The sequence below is a fragment of the Rhamphochromis longiceps genome, linkage group LG15 (assembly GCF_057381845.1).
Source record: "Rhamphochromis longiceps isolate RC_006_pf linkage group LG15, R_longiceps_female_GT1.1, whole genome shotgun sequence".
NCBI classification, from domain to species: Eukaryota; Metazoa; Chordata; class Actinopteri; order Cichliformes; family Cichlidae; genus Rhamphochromis; species Rhamphochromis longiceps.
In genome coordinates, this window is record NC_140571.1 from 36,087,681 (window position 1) to 36,109,619 (window position 21,939).

General features: G+C 40.1%; 1 long non-coding RNA gene and 1 pseudogene across 1 annotated transcript; both read right to left on the reverse strand.

Moving 5' to 3' along the window:
- Positions 1-981: 981 nt before the first annotated feature.
- On the reverse strand, positions 982-7,416 carry LOC146653045 (uncharacterized; annotated as a pseudogene).
- A 10,896-nt stretch (positions 7,417-18,312) lies between these two features.
- Positions 18,313-21,363, reverse strand: LOC146653046 (uncharacterized). The gene is made up of 3 exons (XR_014907733.1): positions 21,110-21,363; positions 19,014-19,169; positions 18,313-18,599 (listed from the first exon to the last, which is right to left on the reverse strand). It is a non-coding gene; the product is annotated as an uncharacterized LOC146653046 (long non-coding RNA).
- Positions 21,364-21,939: the final 576 nt, after the last annotated feature.

A 21,939-nucleotide genomic window follows, 5' to 3' on the forward strand; every position in this document is an offset into this window, starting at 1 on the left:
TCTCTTAGTTTGCTCTTCTTAGTTTAGAAACCTGCAAAGGTAATTTGTTTTTCATTGGTGCTAGTTTCGTGCATTGTACAATAGGCTGTGAGGTCAGGACAGTGTGTGAAAAATTTGTCAGAAAACTCACCCAAGCAGAGAAAAACTTCCTTGCAAAAAGGTTAAACTTTGCTGTGACTGCGACAAAACTCCTGCTAGTGGAACTGATCACAGCCACAGAAACAGCAATTCGAAACAACAACATTGTAGATGTGGAAGCAGAATAACTGCGGACGAAAGTTTCAGCCTGTTTCAGCAACCCAAGGCCCCCAGCATCCAACATCAGCGAGGAGAGGAAGGCACTCACATCACTTAGTAACAACAACATTATCACCCTCTTGTACATTATCACGCCAAGAGGGTGATAGATTGTCTGAAGCAGTTAGAACAAGACAATGCCATTGACCGTAACTCATACCACAGGCTGTACCCAGGGCAATCTACACCAAGTCAGTGTGGTTTACCAAAGATACACAAACAGGGTGTACCTTTAAGACCAATTGTCTGTATGATTAACTCGGTCACCTATAACATCTCTTAGTTTCTGGCTTCGATCATCAACCCATTGGTAGGCAGCTCTGAACACCAAATCCAGAGCACCTTGGATTGTCTTGAGAAGGTGAGAGATGTCTTTATAGAGGCCGATGAAACAATGGTCTTGTACAATGTTACATCTCTCCTTACTTGTTTTTTGGTCATTGAAGCAATTCAATTCAATTTTATTTATATAGCGCCAAATCACATAATCACAACATAAGTCGCCTCAAGGTGCTTCATAGATACAGAGAAAAACCCAACAATCATATGACCCCCTATGAGCAAGCACTTTGGCAACAGTGGGAAGGAAAAACTCCCTTTTAACAGGAAGAAACCTCCGGCAGAACCAGGCTCAGGGAGGGGCGGGGCCATCTGCTGCGACCGGTTGGGGTGAGAGATGGAAGACAGGATAAAAGACATGCTGTGGAAGAGAGACAGAGGTTAATAACAGATATGATTCAATGCAGAGAGGTCTATTAACACATAGTGAGTGAGAAAGGTGACTGGAAAGGAAAAACTCAATGCATCATGGGAATCCCCCGGCAGCCTATGTCTATTGCAGCATAACTAAGGGAGGATTCAGGGTCACCTGGTCCAGCCCTAACTATATGCTTTAGCAAAAAGGAAAGTTTTAAGCCTAATCTTAAAAGTAGAGATAGTGTCTGTCTCCCGAATCCAAACTGGAAGCTGGTTCCACAGAAGAGGGGCCTGAAAACTGAAGGCTCTCCCTCCCATTCTACTTTTAAATACTATAGAAACAACAAGTAGGCCTGCAGAGCGAGAGCGAAGTGCTCTAATAGGGTGATATGGTACTACAAGGTCATTAAGATAAGATGGGGCCTGATTATTTAAGACCTTGTATGTGAGGAGCAGGATTTTGAATTCAATTCTGGATTTAACAGGAAGCCAATGAAGGGAAGCCAAAACAGGAAAAATATGCTCTCTCTTTCTAGTCCCTGTCAGTACTCTTGCTGCAGCATTTTGGATTAGCTGAAGGCTTTTCAGTGAGTTTTTTGGACATCCTGATAATAATGAATTACAGTAGTCCAGCCTGGAAGTAATAAATGCATGAACTAGTTTTTCAGCGTCACTATGAGACAGGATATTTCTAATTTTAGAGATGTTGCGCAAATGGAAGAACGCAGTCTTACATATTTGTTTAATATGTGCATTGAAGGACAAATCCTGGTCAAAAATGACTCCAAGGTTCCTCACAGCGTTACTGGAGGCCAAGGTAATGCCATCCAGAGTAAGAATCTGGTTAGATACCATATTTCTAGGCTTTTCAGGGCCGAGTACAATAACCTCAGTTTTATCTGAATTAAGAAGCAGAAAGTTAGCGGCCATCCAGGTCTTTATGTCTTTAAGACATTCCTGCAGTTTAACTAATTGGTGTATGTTATCTGGCTTCATGGACAGATAGAGCTGGGTGTCATCTGCATAGCAGTGAAAATGTATGCCATGTCTTCTGATGATGCTGCCTAAGGGAAGCATGTATAATGTAAACAGAATTGGTCCTAGCACTGAACCCTGTGGAACTCCATAATTACCCTCAGTGTGTGAAGAGGACTCTCCATTTACATGCACAAACTGGAGTCTATTAGATATGATACAAACCACTGCAGTGCAGTACCTGTAATACCTACAGCATGTTCTAATCGCTCTAATAGGATATTATGGTCGACAGTATCGAATGCTGCACTAAGGTCTAGCAGGACAAGCACAGAGATGAGTCCACTGTCAGAGGCCATAAGAAGATCATTTGTAACCTTCACTAAAGCTGTTTCTGTGCTGTGATGAGCTCTGAAACCTGACTGAAACTCTTCAAATAAACCATTCCTCTGCAGATGATCTGTTAGCTGTTTGACAACCACTCTTTCAAGGATTTTTGATATGAAAGGAAGGTTGGAGATTGGCCTATAATTAGCTAAGACTGCTGGGTCTAGAGATGGCTTTTTGAGTAAAGGTTTAACTACAGCTAACTTGAAGGCCTGTGGTACATAGCCGATCATTAGAGATAGGTTGATCATATTTAAGATCGAAGAATTAATTAATGGCAGGACTTCTTTGAGCAGTTTTGTAGGAATGGGGTCTAAAAGACACGTTGATGGCTTGGAGGAAGTAATTATTGAAGTTAACTCAGAAAGATCAATTAGAGAAAAAGAGTCTAACTTAACATCAATGGTACTAAGAGTAGCTGTAGATAATATTACATCTGTGGGATGATTACTGGTAATTTTTTCTCTAATGATAAAAATTTTATTTGTGAAGAAGTTCATGAAGTCATTACTTGTTAACGTTAAAGGGATTGTTGGCTCAAAAGAGCTCTGACTTTTTGTCAGCCTGGCTACAGTGCTGAAGAGAAACCTGGGGTTGTTCTTATTTTCTTCAATCAGTGATCAATAGTAAGATGTTCTGGCTTTGCGGAGGGCTTTCTTATAAAGCAGCAAACTATTTCTCCAGGCTAAATGATGATCCTCTAAATTTGTGACACGCCATTTCCTCTCCAGCTTACGAGTCATCTGCTTTAGGGTACGTGTTTGAGAATTATACCACGGAGTCAGGTACTTCTGATTAGAGACCTTAGTTTTCACAGGAGCTACGTACCAGAGTCGTACGTAGTGAGGAGGTGAAATTATTAACAAGATAATCGACCTCTGTTGGGGTAGCGTTCAGATAGCTGCTCTGCTCTATGTTGGTACAGGGCATTGAAGATGATAACAGTGGGTGGATTATATTCTTAAACTTAGTTACAGCGCTTTCAGAAAGACATCTACTTTGACAAAGTCTACTCTCCACTGCTGTGTAACCAATTATTGTAAATGTAAATGTTATCAGGAAATGATCAGACAGGAGAGGGTTTTCAGGAAACACTGTTAAATGTTCAGTTTCTATGCCATATGTTAAAACAAGATCTAGAGTGTGATTAAAGTGGTGGGTGGGTTCTTTTACATTTTGAGAGAAACCAATTGAGTCTAATAACAGATTAAATGCCATGTTGAGGCTGTCATTTTTAGCATCTACATGGATGTTAAAATCACCCACAATAATTATTTTATCTGAGCTCAGAACTAAATTAGATATAAAGTCTGAGAAATCAGACAGAAACTCTGTGTAAGGTCCAGGTGGACGATAGATGATAACAAGTAAGACTGGTTTCTGAGTTTCACAGCTGGGGTGGACGAGGCTAAGCATCAGGCTTTCAAATGAATTAAAAGTCTGTCTTGGTCTATACTATACGCATAAAGCAGTGGAGGTAGTTTGTAATATATTACAGGATAGCCCCAACCTCAGCAACAGGACCACTCTCAGCACCGACCAAGTGTGTTTGCTTTTGGAACTGTGTCTTAATTCCACCTATTTCACATACAAGGGTCACTGAAAGAAAGAAAAAAGGTTGAGTTTTTAAATTTAGTTCAACATTAACTGTTGTCTGTGTTCTTCAGTTGTTTGAGAGAGCACCATTTTAACAAAAATGTTCGGGTAGAATATTGCCTTTAAATATGGGCGTTATATTCGTATCTGGAATCTTTTGGGAAAATACAAGTTATAGCTCAAAAATGATTCTTTTTTTTTTCTTTCTACTGTGCTGCAATTGATTACCAGATTATTTGTGCAATTAATTAGTGCACAACTAATTTTTATTGAATCTCCACACAGGATATGCTTGTGAAGGTGGAATATGGGGGAGAGCAGAAGTGATGAATCGAGGACATGCATATTGTATTGAAGAAAAGAACAATGAGCATGCTGTTGCATTTACCTATGTCAGACTGTTTGATAAACAATATTCTAATGAAAGTGAGAACATGTACATTGCTCCATATTGTTACATGTTTCAGAAAATGTTTTGAAATTGTAGTGCACAGTTCAAAATAAATGTTTTTCAAAAACCATTGCCTCTTTTTAATAAATGTTTATTTCCAAAGGAATTTCTAGAAGTTCAGAAGAGTAAAATTCAAACCTTTTAGAATTAATTAGACGATAACTCGTAACTAATGTAGTTAAACTAGAATACTCTGTGAGAGTTAGTATATAAACTCTTAACATCTAGTTAGTAGGGGTGCAACGATACACAAAATTCACGGTTCGGTTCGGTTCGGTTCGATACTTTGGTGTCACGGTTCGATATTTTTTCGATACAAAAAATGTTCATGCCTTTTTAATTTGTCATTTATTAAATTTTCACGGCACATTCCGCACCACATCTCTGTGCATTCATCATTTGTTTGAAGCCAGCTCACCTCCTGCAACTACTTTTCCGAGAATACGTGCTTCTTTTGTGGTTCGGACTCCTTCTGACATTTCTTTGGAGGTGGAGGAACATCACAGTAATTGCTTAAAGGAGCTTGCTTCTTCAACATCTTTAAGAGTTCTAAACAAATGTCTGTCCTCCTCCTGAAAATCTTATGTACGCAAACACGCGTTGCAACTTCTTATCTTGTGTGCGTGTGGTGGTGGGGCAGAAAGAAGGCAAAAAACCTCATAAAACATGTATGTGTGGTAATCAGGTTGTTAGTTTTTAACTGTTGCAAATTGGCAACACCTGCCTTGAGAGGGTTAAGCTACAAATGTTGGTCATGTTGGTCAGTCACAGGAGCTCGTTCAGTGAGAGACTGAGATTACCGAAAAGCACCACTGAACGACACAGGAAATCATTCCTGCCTGTGGCCATCTCCCTGTACAACGCATCCACTTAACACACTGTTTGCTGCTACAACTACACATGTTTCTTTTCCAAATATTTATTTATAAGTGACTTATGTATGTATGTATGTATGTATGTATGTATGTATGTATGTATGTATGTATGTATGTATGTATGTATGTATGTATGTATGTATATATATGTATATATTGTACTATTCTTAGTTAGCGTATTGTCTGTCTTGTCTTAATGTTGGTTTAAAATGGAGCACTGTAACAAAAAATAATTTCCCCCAGGGATCAATAAAGTATTCTGATTCTGATTCTGATTCTGAAAGCCAGTAGAGTCTCTCTTTGTTCAAAAACCATTTGGGACATTTTGGACCTTTAACAGCAAATGTCGAGAAGCTTCAGCTGTTACCAAACATGACTTTGCTCAGAGAAAAGTTTTGTCACTCATCCAAGTGACATGTTCAGTCTCAGCTAACTGCAGGTTTCCCTGTTTACAAGGTTTACAAGACTGAGCACATCACTTGGATGAGTGATGAAACGTTTCTCCCACTAAAAACGCTACGTCCAGATGAACAGAATCAACCTTGTCAGATTTACTTACCTGGATGATTGAGCAAGCATCAAGACAATGTGTCCCTATGGCTTCTACAGCGGAAGATTAATAACACACAATGTTAGCGTTGGTATGTTTTTCTAATCCAGCAAAGGCACAAGTGTCCTCTGTATGCCCAGTTTGGAAATGGCATACAGGGTAACTGGCATATAAACCAAAGCAGTGAAGGCATCTATACAGTCAACTTGAAAGTTATGGAAGTATTTTCTCTTTGTATTCTTATTTTATAATATGCAAACATTTTAGTAGTATTTTTAGTAATTTCACTTCCAGAACCAGAACACATTGTTCAAAATAAGTGGTCCTTCACAGATAGACAAAGAAGCTGTGTCATGTGCTGCCTGAGGTTTAAACCCTATTTCTTTAAAAATGCTTCCCATTTCTGATTGGGCCGTTTCATGAATCAACCTCTTTTAGCTTTAGATGTCTCCAAAGCCTGCCCACACATATTAACCCTTGTCAGCTTCTTTACAAGTGACTGGATGACGTCTGCAACAAGATTAACTAATATCTTAAACAACTTTGAACATGTCAGATTTATCATAGTCACTGCCTCTAGAAATGACTGCAATACGGGGGAGCTCATGTGACCTGAGCTCATAAAAAGTGTGTGTGTGTACGTGTATGTGTGTGTAAAAACCTCCAAGCAAGCTGTTTTAGTTGGCGTTGCGGTTTTAAGTAAAAAGCTAAAATAAAATCCTTCTGTTGAGGTTTGTCTGTGTAGGTTTTCAGTCATCCCGGTCATTGTAGTGAATCTAGTTTGGAAACTTGGAGCAACTGAACTTTTTTAAGCTTCATGAAGAGGTTTCACCTCTCATCTAAAAGGCTCTTCAGTTCTAAAAACCTAATGGGTCCCAGGTTTCTAAACCTTAGTGGGGATTGTTCCTAAAGAGGGTCGTTGACCAACTATTGATCATGTGCCTCAACACATGAGCCAAGATGTGAAAAAATGCTTCGGTCATTACCACCAGAGGTTTTGGGTGAATACACTATAACTGTGTCCAAATTCATGGGCTGCATCCTCCTAAGGACGCATTTGTAGACCGATTACGTCACAGCGACGCGCCAAAGGCTGTCCAAATTCGTAGACTCCTCCGAATGCAGCCGACAAATCGGTCCTCCTTTTCCCCGAATTTGAAGGATGGGTCGGGTGTGTCCTTCGTGGCCCCCAATATCCCAGAATTCATAGCGCGGCCTATGAGTTTATTAAACTCCACCGAGACAGCGGTGACGCTAATCAGAAGGCTAGACCATCTAACTTCCCCAGCCGTTTCCCCACCGCGAAGGCCGGGTCCTCAGGAGGATGCAGCCCATGAATTTGGACACAGCTTATGAGATCTTGCCTCACTCTGTCATGTGACAATATTGAGATCACCTGACACAAGATGTGAGTGGGGATTAAGGCACCTGGAAAGGGATCTAAAGATTGCATTGTAGGTGGCTGAAGGTTGGTGTCATAAGCCAACCCCTCTGTTCAGCGACGGTCGTTCACAGTGGAAATAGATGGCGTCTTTCAGTCCTCTCTTAAACCATCTGTCTTCTTGGTCCAAAATGCGAACAACTGGCATCCTTGCATGCTTGAAAGAGTGATCTTTGTCCTTCGTGAAGATGAAGTATGACCTTTGTTCTCATGTAATCTCTTGTGAACCCCCGACGGTTTCAGTAACTGGAACATAATTTAAGACAGATGTAACATCATTCCTTACCCTCCTTACAGAAGGGTTGAACTTTGCTGTGCCACACCAAGACAAACCCTGTTAGTGGGACTGATCACAGACTCAATGGTATAAAACAACACTGTATAGCTGAGGCAAGCTGAAACTTTCATCTAAAGTTGCTTTGCTCCCACATCTTCAAAGCCCAAAGCATCCATAGTAGCATATCAGCACCACAGAGAGCAAGACACTCATGTTGCCCAGTAAGGAAATTTTGTCACTGTTTAGTGACAAAATTACTGAACACACCATACCACAGGTTAGAGAAGTTACACCTAGTCTGGATGGTTTACCAAAGATGCATGAACAATTTTCTTATCTAGTCTTTAGGTTTCCGTTGTCTTGCCTCCCTGTTGTTCCATGTCCCACGTAGTCTTGTCTCTATGTTTATTCTCTTGTCCCCCAGTCGTGTCTGTGTCGCTCCTGCTGTTGCCTGTACCTAGTCAGGTTGCGTCTCAGTGTGTGTTCCCTGTATTTCCTGTTTTACTTTGATAGTCTCCCGTCGGTGTGCGTCATGTTCTGTTTTGGTTTTGAGTTAAGTTCTGCTTGTTGAATCTGCTTTTTGGGTCCAATATCTTGGCTGCCGCACACAGCAACACTTGACACTTATGAGTGTTGATTATGACACATCAAGTTTATTATTCATAAAATCATCTTGCTACAGGTTCTAGTGTATACTACAACATGTTTAAATAGCCTTATTGGAGTGGATCTATTGATTGTACAGTAACTGCCAGGCTGTGTATGGGTTTGTTTGTGTCACTCTCAGGACTGAGCATGCAGTTTGTGTACGCCAATGGGCCTGACAGGCCTCCTCCAGCCTCTCTCTAATAGGTGCTAATTGCATTCCATCCTCGCTGGTCAGTAGCCTGAAGGAATGTGGCTCTTATTATGGTGAAGCTTTGCAGCCTTGGGCCATCAGCACATTCTTCTGAAAGTCATAACATGCTTCATGCACCACAAAGGTGTGAACCAGGCTGCTGAGAAAGCAGCTCCAGGGCAAAGCTTTGTGATTGTATACCAGTCGGGGATGGGAAATAGCACAGCAATGGGAAAAAATGTAAAATACCAGTAAGTCTAATAACACAAACTGCCCTACTAGCTTGCGAGATTGCTTGAGTTTGATATTTTTAAGCAGCAAGCTGGTGCAGTTCTAAGACTTCAGAAACTGTGGCATTAAAATTTGTGATTGTTATAATCTGTTGACTACGCTGATTGTTGTAGAGAGAGAAGACCCAAAAGCAGATACGCAAGGCTGTGATAAACTTAGAGCGAGCTGTTTACTTGGATGAAGGCAAAAAACAAAACAAAACAAAAAAAACAACCCAGCCCTGCCAAAACAAAGGGTTTTTTCCCCCTCCTTTTCCTTTTAATCAATTGCAGATACGATTACCTGATTGACCCTGGGTGGGGTTTTCATCCTGGGTCAGAGTTCCTGGGGTTAGTAACACTCCGCACTATTGTCAATTAAGCCGTCTGGCAAGCAGGTCCCTTAGTCCTCTGTACAACTGTCACCACCATCATAATTGCGTCTTTTTTCTTAAATTTGTTTGCCTCACCCTCACCTGCTTTTTCTGCTCCATCCACCGTCACTTGTCTGTAAACCTTAATTTGTTTTCCACCACAATAAGTTCTATTTGCTGGATACCAGGCTAACATCCTTTCTCCACTTTGGCAAAGATCCTGAGCCCCGTTATGCTCCCAATTCACCTACACCCTTTATACCCGTTCTTTCCACAATAAAGTTAGTTTAACTGCTAGCTCTATTCCAAGTCTCCCTCTATTTTAGATAGCAAGGAGTAGACGGCTGAGTTTATTAAACTCTAATAACAGCTGTGATGCAAATCTGAAGGCTAGACCGTCCCAGTCACAACCTCGCACTTGCAGCCTTCTCGTTCTTCGGAGGACCCCGGCCCCACGTAGACTGCAAAGGCCGGGTCCTCCAAAGGATGCAGCCCCTGAATTGAGACACAAGTAATATATATACCAGAGAATGATCAGGAGAAGAGACACATGGGGAAAACACACAGCTGAACTGAATCTAACTAATGAGGGCAAAGGATGCAAAACTGAATTTAATTCACATGAGCCCTGTCGCAGCAGACCGCCACCCCTCCCTGAGCCTGAGGTTTTTTCTTTTTAAAAGAGAGTTTTTCCTTCAAATGTCACCAAGTGCTTGCTCATGGGGTCTGAATGTTGCGGTTTTCTCTGTTCTACTGTAGGGTTGAATTGGCCTTCTATAAATAAAATTGAACTGAACTGAATTGAGACAAGAGACCATCAAACATAACAGGAAGCATAAACAGAGAGACTAAGACACACAAGCTTGACAAAGACTAAAGGCAGAACAACATGGAGGCATGATGGACTTCATCTAGACACAAAAGGACAAAACTTATTTCAAGAAGAGGTTATGTCTAACGTCTGATTTAGTCTTTTAAAGGGAATCTTTGTCGAGCCAATGATGTAACCTATGTAAGTAGCTGATATTGTTGTGGTTATTTATGCTTGAACCCAAACATAAATGCTTGCAACAACACAATTAGAATCAGAATACTTTATTATTAAAACCGGTGTATTATACATTACACCGGTTTTAGAATCGCTGCATTGGCTCCCCGTGTGTTTCAGGATCGATTTTAAAGTTCTTTTATTGGTTTTTAAATGTCTTAATGGTCTTGGGCCTTCTTATCTCTCAGATCTGCTTTTACCATACGAACCCTCGCGGACCCTGAGGTCCTCTGGTGCTGGCCTTTTAATTGTCCCTAAAGTCAGGACACATACTCACGGAGAGGCAGCTTTTCAGTGGTATGGTCCTCGTCTGTGGAACAGCCTGCCGGAGGAGCTCAGGGCCGCAGAGAACGTACATGTTTTTAAGAACAGGCTCAAGACTCACCTTTTTAATTTAGCTTTTACTTAGCGTTTATTTATTTTATGCTTATTTATTCTATCCTGTTATTCTATTATTAATTTAGACTTTACCTAATATTTATTGATTTTATTCTTATTCATTTTTTAACCTTCTTACTCTATTTATATTTATATTTATATTGTATCCTGTTCTTATTTATTTTATCATTTTACCCTGTATATATCCTATTGTGTCATATCTCCAGTGTTTCCTCAGAGGGCGCTCTCTGCACCGGGGCTGTGATCGACTGTGGCTGCTGGGTCTCTGGGGGTCCTCTCAGCCTGGCTGGGGGGCTCCTTGGCCTCCCTCCTGCTGTCTGCCCAGCCTGGAGGCTGCGGTCTGTGACCGGCTCCCGGTGCAGACGGCTCCCTGTTATAGTGTTTCCTCACTTGGCTCATGCGAGCCCAGCCCAATTTTTACTCTTTAAGTGTGCGCGTGTGTGTGTGTGTGTGTGTGTGTGTGTGTGTGTGTGGGGGGGGGGGGGGGGGGGGGGGATATGTGTGTATTCACATCATTTATGTTAATGAGAGTGCGGGGAGTGAGTTGGAGGGTGGGGTGGGCTGCTTTTAACTATGTAAAGCACTTTGTGCTACATTTTTTTTTTTGTATGAAAAGTGGGTTACAGTTGCCCCAGGACAGTATCAGACTAAACTACTTAAATAATACAATATGTTATAGAGTTTACAAATTTAAAAAATAGCACTGATAATAAATATCAAGAATATTACAGAGTTGAGAATATTACAGGGGTGGAATATATATGATTGCTATTTAACTCTAACCTGTGAACTTTGTCAATTGTTATTTTACTGGAGCGCATGTGCAAAAAGGGTGTTGCTATTGCAGTGTTTACAGTGTATCAGATGGAGGAGTTGTACAGGGAGATGTCCACGTGATTTCCTGTGTCGTTCAGTGGTGCTTTTAGGTAACCTCAGTCTCTCACTGAACGTGCTCCTGTGACTAACCAGCACGTCATGGAGTGGATGGGAGGTGTTGTCCAGCATTGTCTTTATCTTGGACCACATCCACCTCTCAGACACCACCCTAAGGGAGTCCAGCTCGGTCCCCACAACATTACTGGCCTTGCGGATCAGTTTATTTAGTCTGTTGGCATCTGCGATCGTCAACCTGCTGCCCCACCATTCAAAAGCATAGAAGATGGCACTGGCCACAACACACTCATGGAAAATCGTGAGCATTGTCTGACAGATGTTGAAAGACCTCAGCAGCCTCAGAAAAAAGGGATGACTCTGGCCGTTTCTGTAAAGTGCAGTGGTGTTTTTAACCCAGTCAAAAGGGAGAGGCTAGGATAAATGGTGGAATTTGAAGGAGGAATTTTGGGAATATTTCAGAATATTTCAGGAAGGAGTTGAGACAGATTGTGGATGGTAGAGAAAAATTACCAGATGAAAGGAGAAGTACAGCTGCAGTGGTGAGGGAAATCTTCTTAATACATCTGTGGTCTGAATATCAAGCCAAATGTTCTTCATATACACTTCTTAGAAGTGCAAATCTATTGGCACAAACAGCAGTATAGAAAAATTCAGGCATCCAGCCTGTGCCTTTTGTCCAATCAGAGAGGTCATTATGCTGCACTGAAGTGGCAATTTTACATTTTACAAAAACAGTCATGGTAATTCTAAACAGGATGGTCAATACAATAGTTAATCTGTTAGCTAATTTTACAGCTAATCTCACAGTTAATCCCGAAGCTAATACATTAGCTAATATTCTACTTAATCCCATAGCTAATGTATTAGACTTACTAGTTAATGTATTAGCTATGGGATTAGCTAACAGGAAACGTAAATGCAGTGAGCAAATGGATTTGAAATTGAGTAGAAGAATTATTTTTTATTTTCAAAAATAAATCAGTATTCATAATTTGATTTTTGCATTTACTTCTCTTTTTTTAAATAGTATTTTTAAAGACTAAAGATGTCCTTTTAAATTTGGAATACGATTTTAATTCTTTTTAATGTAACATCCATTTTAGATTTGAATCATTTATTATCAATTCATTTAGAAATATTGATTTATAATCACTCTTTTTATTTTCCATTAAATTAAAAAATAATGACTTGCTTTAGTAATGTCTAATCAAATTTAAAAAATGAATTCGTAAATGAAATTTGCTAATGCACATTTTTACTTTTATATTAATTATTGAAGTACAAAATTATTATTAATTTGTACATGTGACTCTTCTGGTCCTCCACAGTTTACAGAAAGAGAATGGAAGCCAAGACTTTGCTGAGTGTCTTTGTCCAAAGTCGTCCCCCCCCAATCTTGACTTCTTCTCTTCCTATAGCAGCACTTATGTGGCAGTATTGTATAGGTGATCACACCTATGTTTAAGAACAACACTGCAGTGGCTTCCTGCATGTTAACTGTGGGCCATAAAGTGATCATTTAATATTTGGTGGACTTTTTTTTTTTACCCTGTGTACCACAGATTCACTTATAGTAAGATAACTGACAATAAGTGAAACATAACTGGGGATAGCCTTTCTAAAACCATAACCATGTCCACATTTTGGTAAGGTTCAGAGTAAGACTGTGTGTTGTGTTTCAGACTGCCAGCCGCTCCACCTCTCTTCTGTATGCTCTTGGATCTAGATTGATAAGCCCCAAACTACTGTATGAGTAAACTCCAGGAAAAAATTGGTGTTAAAATATGCAGAATAATCTTGTTTCATTATCTTGAACAATAAGTTCAGTACACAGCCTGGGACATTCCTGGATCCTGTGGTGCTTCTAATTCTGCCTTGTGACAGTGTTACTGTCTGGAAGCCTGTTCCAGGAAGATGTTCAAGTCTATTCCCAGCACTTGGAGCTTCTCTACCAACTGCTATGACAGGACTGAACTGAATGTCAAGCAGAGATAATTTAGCGGGATACTGGGAACTGTTTCTCTTTTCTAACTGAGTCAGAGTGAGCTGGAACAAGGTACACGTGGCTCTTATGGTCCTGGCATACCTTGGGTTTTATTCCTTTCCGCTTCCTTTTCTATAGGTCTGTACAATCTGTGTGTGTATATACACACACATACATACACACACACACACACATATATATATATATATATATATATATATATATATATATATATATATATATATAAAAAACACCCAGCACGCCCCTGCGGGCGGTTTATCCTTCAAGCTCGGGTCCTCTACCAGAGGCCTGGGAGCTTGAGGGTCCTGCGCAGTATCTTAGCTGTTCCCAGGACTGCGCTCTTCTGGACAGAGATCTCCGATGTTGTTCCTGGGATCTGCTGGAGCCACTCGCCTAGCTTGGGAGTCACCGCACCTAGTGCTCCGATTACCACGGGGACCACCGTTACCTTCACCCTCCACATCCTCTCGAGCTCTTCTCTGAGCCCTTGGTATTTCTCCAGCTTCTCGTGTTCCTTCTTCCTGATATTGCTGTCATTCGGAACCGCTACATCGATCACTACGGCCATCTTCTTCTGTTTGTCTACCACCACTATGTCCGGTTGGTTAGCCACCACCATTTTGTCCGTCTGTATCTGGAAGTCCCACAGGATCTTAGCTCGGTCATTCTCCACCACCCTTGGGGGCATCTCCCATTTTGACCTCGGGACTTCCAGGTTATACTCGGCACAGATGTTCCTGTACACTATGCCGGCCACTTGGTTATGGCGTTCCATGTATGTGTGTATATATATATATATATATATATATATATATATATATATGTATATGTATATATATATATATATATATATATACACATACATATATACATACACACATATACATATGTGTATATACATGTGTGTGTATATATATATATATACATATTAGGGGTGCAACGATACACAAAATTCACGGTTCGGTTCGATACTTTGGTGTCACGATTCGATATTTTTTCGATACAAAAAAATGTTCATGCCTTTTTAATTTGTCATTTATTAAAATTATAAATATATATTTTAACTCAAAAGTACAGTTTTTAAATTTAACCCTAACCCTTGTGCGTGTTTTTTATTTTGACAGCGAATGCGCACCTGCGGACCACTTATGTGCAGCCCTGGTTATTTAGCTCGTCATATTGCAGCCACAGAAATTATTTTGTCCATGAAACCATAAAGCTGCACTTTCTTTTTGCCTTATAGTCTCATTTGTCATAACTTCTCCGTTTTGTGGTAAGCTTTTCTTTGGCTGTCACTTCTTCACCCTGACCTGTCTTATTTGGCTCAGCAGAACTAAAATATATATCTGTCTGTGAAGGTTCTCAGTCATCCAGGTCATCGTAGTCAAATATATATCCTGCTGCTTTTACACACGCACTCACATAAGCTCAGCGATTCTCTGCGCGATCAACCTCTCACATGTTTAAGCTTGCTGCGGGAGATTTCACTTGTCATGTTTGCATAGTAAGCTAACGATTAATAAGACGATGTCAGAGGAATTGGTGCACAAATTATCATCACTCACAGATCAGTGCTGTCGCTCTCTATACACAGTTCGCGCGATTGCAAAGTGAAAGCAAAAAAACAAGCGCAAATTCAAACGCGATTTCAATATGTCACATATTGACAGTGGCTCACCGATGCCAATGACATAATTACCCAGCTACATTTCCGAAAGAATGCAAAAGCATTGACATATATTTTTCCTTCCTACAATAGCCTGACGGGCAGGGCAGAGATAGATTTTGGTAGCCCGACTGAAAAAAATCGCTAGCCCGACGTCCCGGGGCTAGCGATTTTTTTTTGCGAGCCCTGTATCTGATTGAGGAATCACTCATCTTTGGAAAAGAGAGTTTATTACAGAGAAATGGCTCTTTCCAAAATAAAAGCTATACTATCCGCTTCTTCTGGGCTATATTCTCAGCAGCATATTAAACATATAAGGAGAATCATGTGCTAACAGCTGTCTAAATGACTCTGCGTTCGACTACTCCGCCTAGGCTCGACAGTGCAGCCTAGGCGGAGTAGTCGAGTGCAGATTCACTGAGCGCTCAACACAGACAGCATCGTCAGAAGGAAGAGCGCAGGGCAAGCTAGCGAGACAGAAGTTAAGCTCTCCTTGCAACATTCAGATCATTCAGATCTGGCGTTTGGAATTATTTTGGTTTTCATGTGACGTATGACCCTGAAGGTAAGCGAGTCATGGACTAAAGTAAAACAGTATGTTGGATGTGCCATGCAATGCTCAATTACATGGGTGGGAGCTAGTGTGTTAGCGCCAGTGGCGTGTCTAGAAAATTTTTGTTGGGGGGGCCAGGTAGGGGCACAGATTTGGAGAAGGGTGGCAGATGTAATTGGCAGATAATGTTTAAAAAAAATTCTACCAACCGTTAACCATAATTCAATAATCCTATAAACCTAATAACCGAATGCGCTTTTAACTCTTATTAGAATGAGATTTTAACCACTACGGTGCAAAGTTTTTAGATACTGCGTTGATAAAGTACAAGAGATACAATCAGTGCTTTGTCAGTGCTTACTCAGCATTCAAGGACAGCAATATTTGCATAGCATTTTTACTGACATGTAGTGCACATATGTTTTGGGCAAAAACATTTTTGAATATTAAAATACGAACATTTGTAACAAACAATTGACAAATTAGCCAGTTCCAATGTAAAACTTTATCTGCTTATTAAAAAAAGAAGATAATCTTCTCACAAACTGGTGTTTGATTTTGAAACAGGAAAAAAGTGGGGAAACAACTGAAAAGACTAACATTTGAATAAAACCTGAAAGCAAGTAAATACTTTATATGCTGCCTTATGTAAACTTTGGTAATATTGATCAAGAGCAACACTGGCTGATGATGAAATACAGTCAGCTGGCATGGTGACACTGCCAGTATTAACCTGCAGGACTGGACTGGGACAGAAAATCGGGCATTTTGACTACAGACCGACCCACCAGGTATTAAAACCATAAAGCCTTTGAATGAAAACAAATGCTGTTGGGACAGTGATGTACAGTCTTGTTGGTATATGTATGATTTCTATACATTTTACATCAGATAAAAACTTTGGTTGTAAGATTTAGATAATTATTTAATAAAAGCTAGATATTTTAAATGAGAATAAGAAAGAAAAGTAATTTCTTTGTGCTCCACCTTTCCCTGTTAATTCCCTACCTGGCCCCCTGGCAAAACTTTGCTAGACCCACCCCTGCACAGTTACCAGCTGTCAGCTACATAAAAAAGGATCCTGGTGTTATTTGTCTCTCAGAAACAGTTCATAACTTCCCTTCAACTCATTCCTGTCACCTAAAAGGTAAACCTGTTTCTCCATCACCTGTTCAGCTCTGATGATTCAGTAAGGACATCTCCTGGTTTCATCTTCATGTTTCCCTCTCACCACATATCTAAACAGACATCATGACCAGCAGCTTTACAGCTGTGGCTCCAGCAAACGTCAGCTGATACTAGAAATCAATATTAAATACATTCTAACAACAGCTGATCAAGCTTAAACGTGCTGCTGTTGTTTAGCGCGACATCTGCTGGTTTCCTCTTTCTGGCACAAAGTGGGCGATAAATAAACAAGAGAGAAAAGCCGATCAGCTGATCATTGATCAGTTTCATGATTGAAGTAGAAACAGGAGAGGCAGGGGGAGAGAATGAGAGAAGAAGAGGCAGCTGTGCAGCGTAAACACACAGAATAAATCCAGCTTTGTCTTTTTCCATTCTAGCTGAAGTTTGGGACAAACTGCATCTCTTCTCAGCTCAATACCAAACGCATAATATTTTCTCTGAATGAGGGACCATTCCATTTTTAAGGAGCCGTTGGCAACTCTACTAACTAACCTTATGAATAAAATAAAGTTCACTATCAGTAACATCATAGCAACTGAACAGCTGTACAGAAACTCCTTCATGCTAGCTCGGGCAGTATGAGTTATTGCAACTGACAGTAAAAAGTCAGCACAACAAAAATAAACTGCACCTAAACTTGGTTTATATCTGACCCAGATAGACTGCAGGTCATAACTTCTTACCTGAAGTTCAGTTCACCTGACACTCGGACTGGTGGCTGCCTCGGGGCTCTCCTCCTGCCTCCCCTTCCCTCATCCACCTGTTGCCTCTGTGGAAGCCCCGCCATAGCCACCACCAAACAACTGAGTTATTTTTACACATCGACCTGCATCTGGCCAATCCACCACCTCTCATTGTTCATGCCCTTACAAAATAAAATAAAAAAAATAAGTCACCGGGCATATGCCCGGTATGCCCGATGGCCAGTCCAGCTATGCAACCAAATCTGCAGCTCCATACAGCAATGTTACGACTTAGATGATATCTTATAACTCATAACTCTTATGTTAGCTCCCCTCAGTAGCATACTGTCTGAAATATTCGAGGGCTGCAATAATTCTTTAAGTGTTATTTTTTCCTTGGTATTCTAATTTCACCGAAGTTTACTAAACTCAACAAACTTAATATTACTTACCGGGACATTTATTCTGTCATTTTCTTTCACCGAAAAATTGTTTCCAGCGGTGCCGTCTTTCGTACTTGGCTCTCCTACCTTTGCTAACGTGATGCGCATAGCGCAGAAGCCGATGCTGCATTCACTTACACTCGGATATCTGAGCTTCACCGTGAAAACATAATCGGACATTTGATATTTGATTGAATTGTATTGTTTTGCCTTTGGGGTGGCACCTGGGGTGGCCAGTCTGGTTGGGGGGGTGGCCTGTGCCCCCCCCAGGCCACCCCGCTGGACACGCCATTGGTTAGCGCAGTTAGCTCGTTAACGTGTTGGCCGTCTAGCCCCATGCACGGGGCGATCGGCGGTAGCTCGTTAACGGAGATTTGCCGTCTGTTCAATCGTACAGTCTGGTCCTGAAAACCTGGGCCTTCTTTGAAAGGCTGTTCCTTTTGAGCTCCATAACCAGTTTCTATAATACCTCGAAGGTATACTTTTCCAGTGGGTAGGTGAGGTTCAAAGTGTACATTAGTCCAAACAGCATTGCAGCTGCTAGGGTATAGTTATCCAAATCCTGCCAGACTCTCTGGCCTTCAAGAACTATCCCGATGTCCTCAGGGCTGCCATTGGCATCTCTTGACTTTATGATGTAAATTCCCATGGTTGTTTCCTTATTAGATCGTTGGATAATGGCTTCATCTGTGGCCTAGAAAATGCAGAATTCCAAAATTTAATTAAACAGAACACTGGTCAAAGAACATTATACCAAATCTTATTTTAATCTGTGTCACTATTCCAAAAAATGTTAACATTAACACATTAGGTGAACAAAAATGGATTCATTACAGCATGTGACTTGAGTCCTCAGAATGCTTAAAAAGGTAATGAAATGAAATCTCCATGCAAAGAAGCAGAATACTGTCAGAGCATAGAGAGGTGTTCAACTATGAACTCCACACATAGTTCTAATGCAGGTAAAAGAAGAAAAAAAACGCACCCATGGTAAATTGTGAAAATCCCAGGTGATTTTCAACATACTCCTGGCATAGAGTGACAAGCAGCATTTTGTTAAAATTATTATTTTCCCTAAAGTGTATACACAAATTAATTTTTTTCTTACCTGGGCCGTGGGCTCCAGAATGTTCTGAAGTCTTCTTCCTATTTGGCCTCATCGCCTTTTGAAGACCTTTATTAGTTTGTCAGATAGCACATCTATCTGCGAGAGTAATCTGGACTGCAGTGGCATGGTGGTAATGCGCTTAAACTCTGCATTTATCTAAAAAGAGAAGTTGTCACATAAAAATGCTGTCAAAATCTCAAATCTCACAAGGTTACATCCACACAAAGTTGTTATTTTTTGTCATATTACTATTTATTAGCTATGGGTCCCATGTTGCTGAGCAGTTCCATAGTTGCCCTTACTTCCATACCACCCAAAGCCTGTTTGCAACCACAGCAGTTGCCTCCTTCTGGCCATTTTGCAGTTCTGCCAAATGACCCAGAAACTACATCTATTATTGTCATATACACATCAAGGTCTTTCATTAATACTTAGTTAAATTAGTTAATTTGACCTTTCCAGAAAATTTACCTTACAGAATGTGAGATAATATATGCAAATCTTCACTAGTAAATAAAATAATGTTATTAAAACCTTAACTGTAACACCTCTACGTAACAGCGCTAGAGAATTGTTCTGAAGCAACACCAATCTGCCCTTCAGCAGGGATAAGCACCATATATCGATACAGAAAAAATAAATTTAACATATTTATATTGTCTTTATTTTTATCTCTTTAAGCCCTCCTCTCAGTCTCTCTATAAATCAGTTAAAATAATTTGTTGAGTTTTTGTGTGTCTTTAACATGTTATCAGTACATTACATTCACTGCCCCAGAACATGAAATAAAGCCCCACGTCATGCACTTCCTCTCCTAATGAGTACTGCATAGGTGTCATGCCCTAAATAAACCCACTTTAGTGAAGACACCCCCCCCCCCCAACACACACACACAGAGCCCACCCCATGGCAAACTAGCTTATTTAACTGTTTAACTAAAACATTTTAGGTACAACCAGTTAACTAAATGGACACAAGTTTGTTAGTCTGTATTCACTGAGAAAAAACAAGCGAATGTGACTGGGCACACACTGGAAAAAAGCTAATGCACATAATAGTGTCCCGCAGCTTAAGCTAGCATTATCGTTAGTTAACTTAAGGAATGACTTGTTTTTTCCATTATGTTGCTCAACAGCAATTCATGAGAAAAACTTCCCCATCTAATGGATGTTCTCTTTGTTTCCCCTCAAACATGTAGTTTTCAGTTTACTTCGACAAAGTAAAGCTCAGCACCAAACGTAAACGAAGCGAAGACAAAAAATGGCGGACCGCCACAGTGAATTTTCCCTCGCAGAACACACCCGGGGGGTGGAGTTTCAACAGAAAACATAACTAGTTTCTGTTATTTTGATATGACTGGTTTTAAAAGACTGAACATCCTTCTAAAACAAGTGAAAGGCGTGAGACTTAATTATGTTTAGACCAAAAATATAAATGATTCATGTTGGATATATTTACTGTATTTTTACTAATTTAACAACCTCATCATTGCATTAGTCGCTTTATGCTATAGCATTACGCTTACATTAGCTTGAAGCTCAAGGTCGTCATTTTATTTACTTTCTTTTTCTGGGCTCACAAACAGGACACACAACATTTAGATAACCGTTACACTGAATCTTGGGTCTGTGTTGAGTCTTCCAGCTGCTGACTACAGAAGCTAGATTGACCTTTCAGCATGTTTATAGCGGCTGTGGCTATGTGCTGGTAATGTTACCGTGTGTGAGCAGTCACATTGGCAGCAGACATGTTTCAACAAACTAGTCATATCCCGGCCCTACATTGCTTGTTTAATGGTTAAGACACTGCAGGTACCACCACTTACTACAGACACCGATGCAAGTTTGTAATAGTCTGTTAATTTAGACTGAAAGAATATACAAACAATATTAACTCACATTATATATGTTAATTACTAATTTGCTTATCGCATAATTTCGGTTACCATTAGCTAACTGGAGCCTAACATTGGCCTTTCATGGTTTTCGATAAACAGCCCACATACCTGTAAAATAACAACACCCCAGTAAAAGTCCACATATATAAAGGGTCTACACTCTTTCTCACTGGTGTGTTAGCTTTAAAATCTTATTTACCTTCAAGTGTAAAACTCCAGATGGTAGTAGATTTTCCAAAGCGAGAGACAAAAATGGCGGACAGTGCAGCCGATTTTTCCTTTCCAGGGGGCGGAGCTTGAGGATAAAACATGACTAACTTGTTTCTTTTCAACATGATTTGTTCTAAAAGAATGAATATTCTTAAAGAATATGTGAAAATTAAAAGACAAAAATATGTTTAGATGTGAAATTTAAATTAGTCATGCTGGATATATGAAGTAATTCTATGCAAATTCAACAACCACCCTATTGCATTTTTTTCAGTGTAGGATCTAGAAACAAAAGCCATATCTCACAACCAAAAAAGATTTGAAAAGATTTAAAACAGACTTAAAAGTTAAAACACAAATACTACAAGTTGTTCACAGCTGAGGCCTTTGAAACTGCCATCACTCTAGCAGTCCAAAACCAAAAGGCAGTTGAGGTGGCCTGTCACAACAGGGACGAAGGTACTCAGGGAGCTGGCTTCATACACTTCACGCAATTTAGCTTTTTTTAAATATATGAAAAAAAGTTTATATGTTCTGTGGGTTTGGTTTTGATCGAAAGAAAACACAAAGCAAAACTTGCAAAACAAATAAGAGAAGCCTTAAATTGGAATTTTTTGTAATTAAAAAGAAGAGAATAAAAAAGACACAAAGAAAAAAAGAAGTCAGCATGTAATATTTTCTGTTGACTGACCTAATAATCATTTTTGGCAAACATACTGTGCATTGGAAACTTGCAAGCTGAGGACAGCAGAGGATACAGCTTAATAAAACATGAGATAATGTTCATATTGTGTAAATGAAAAATAATACTTTCTTCCA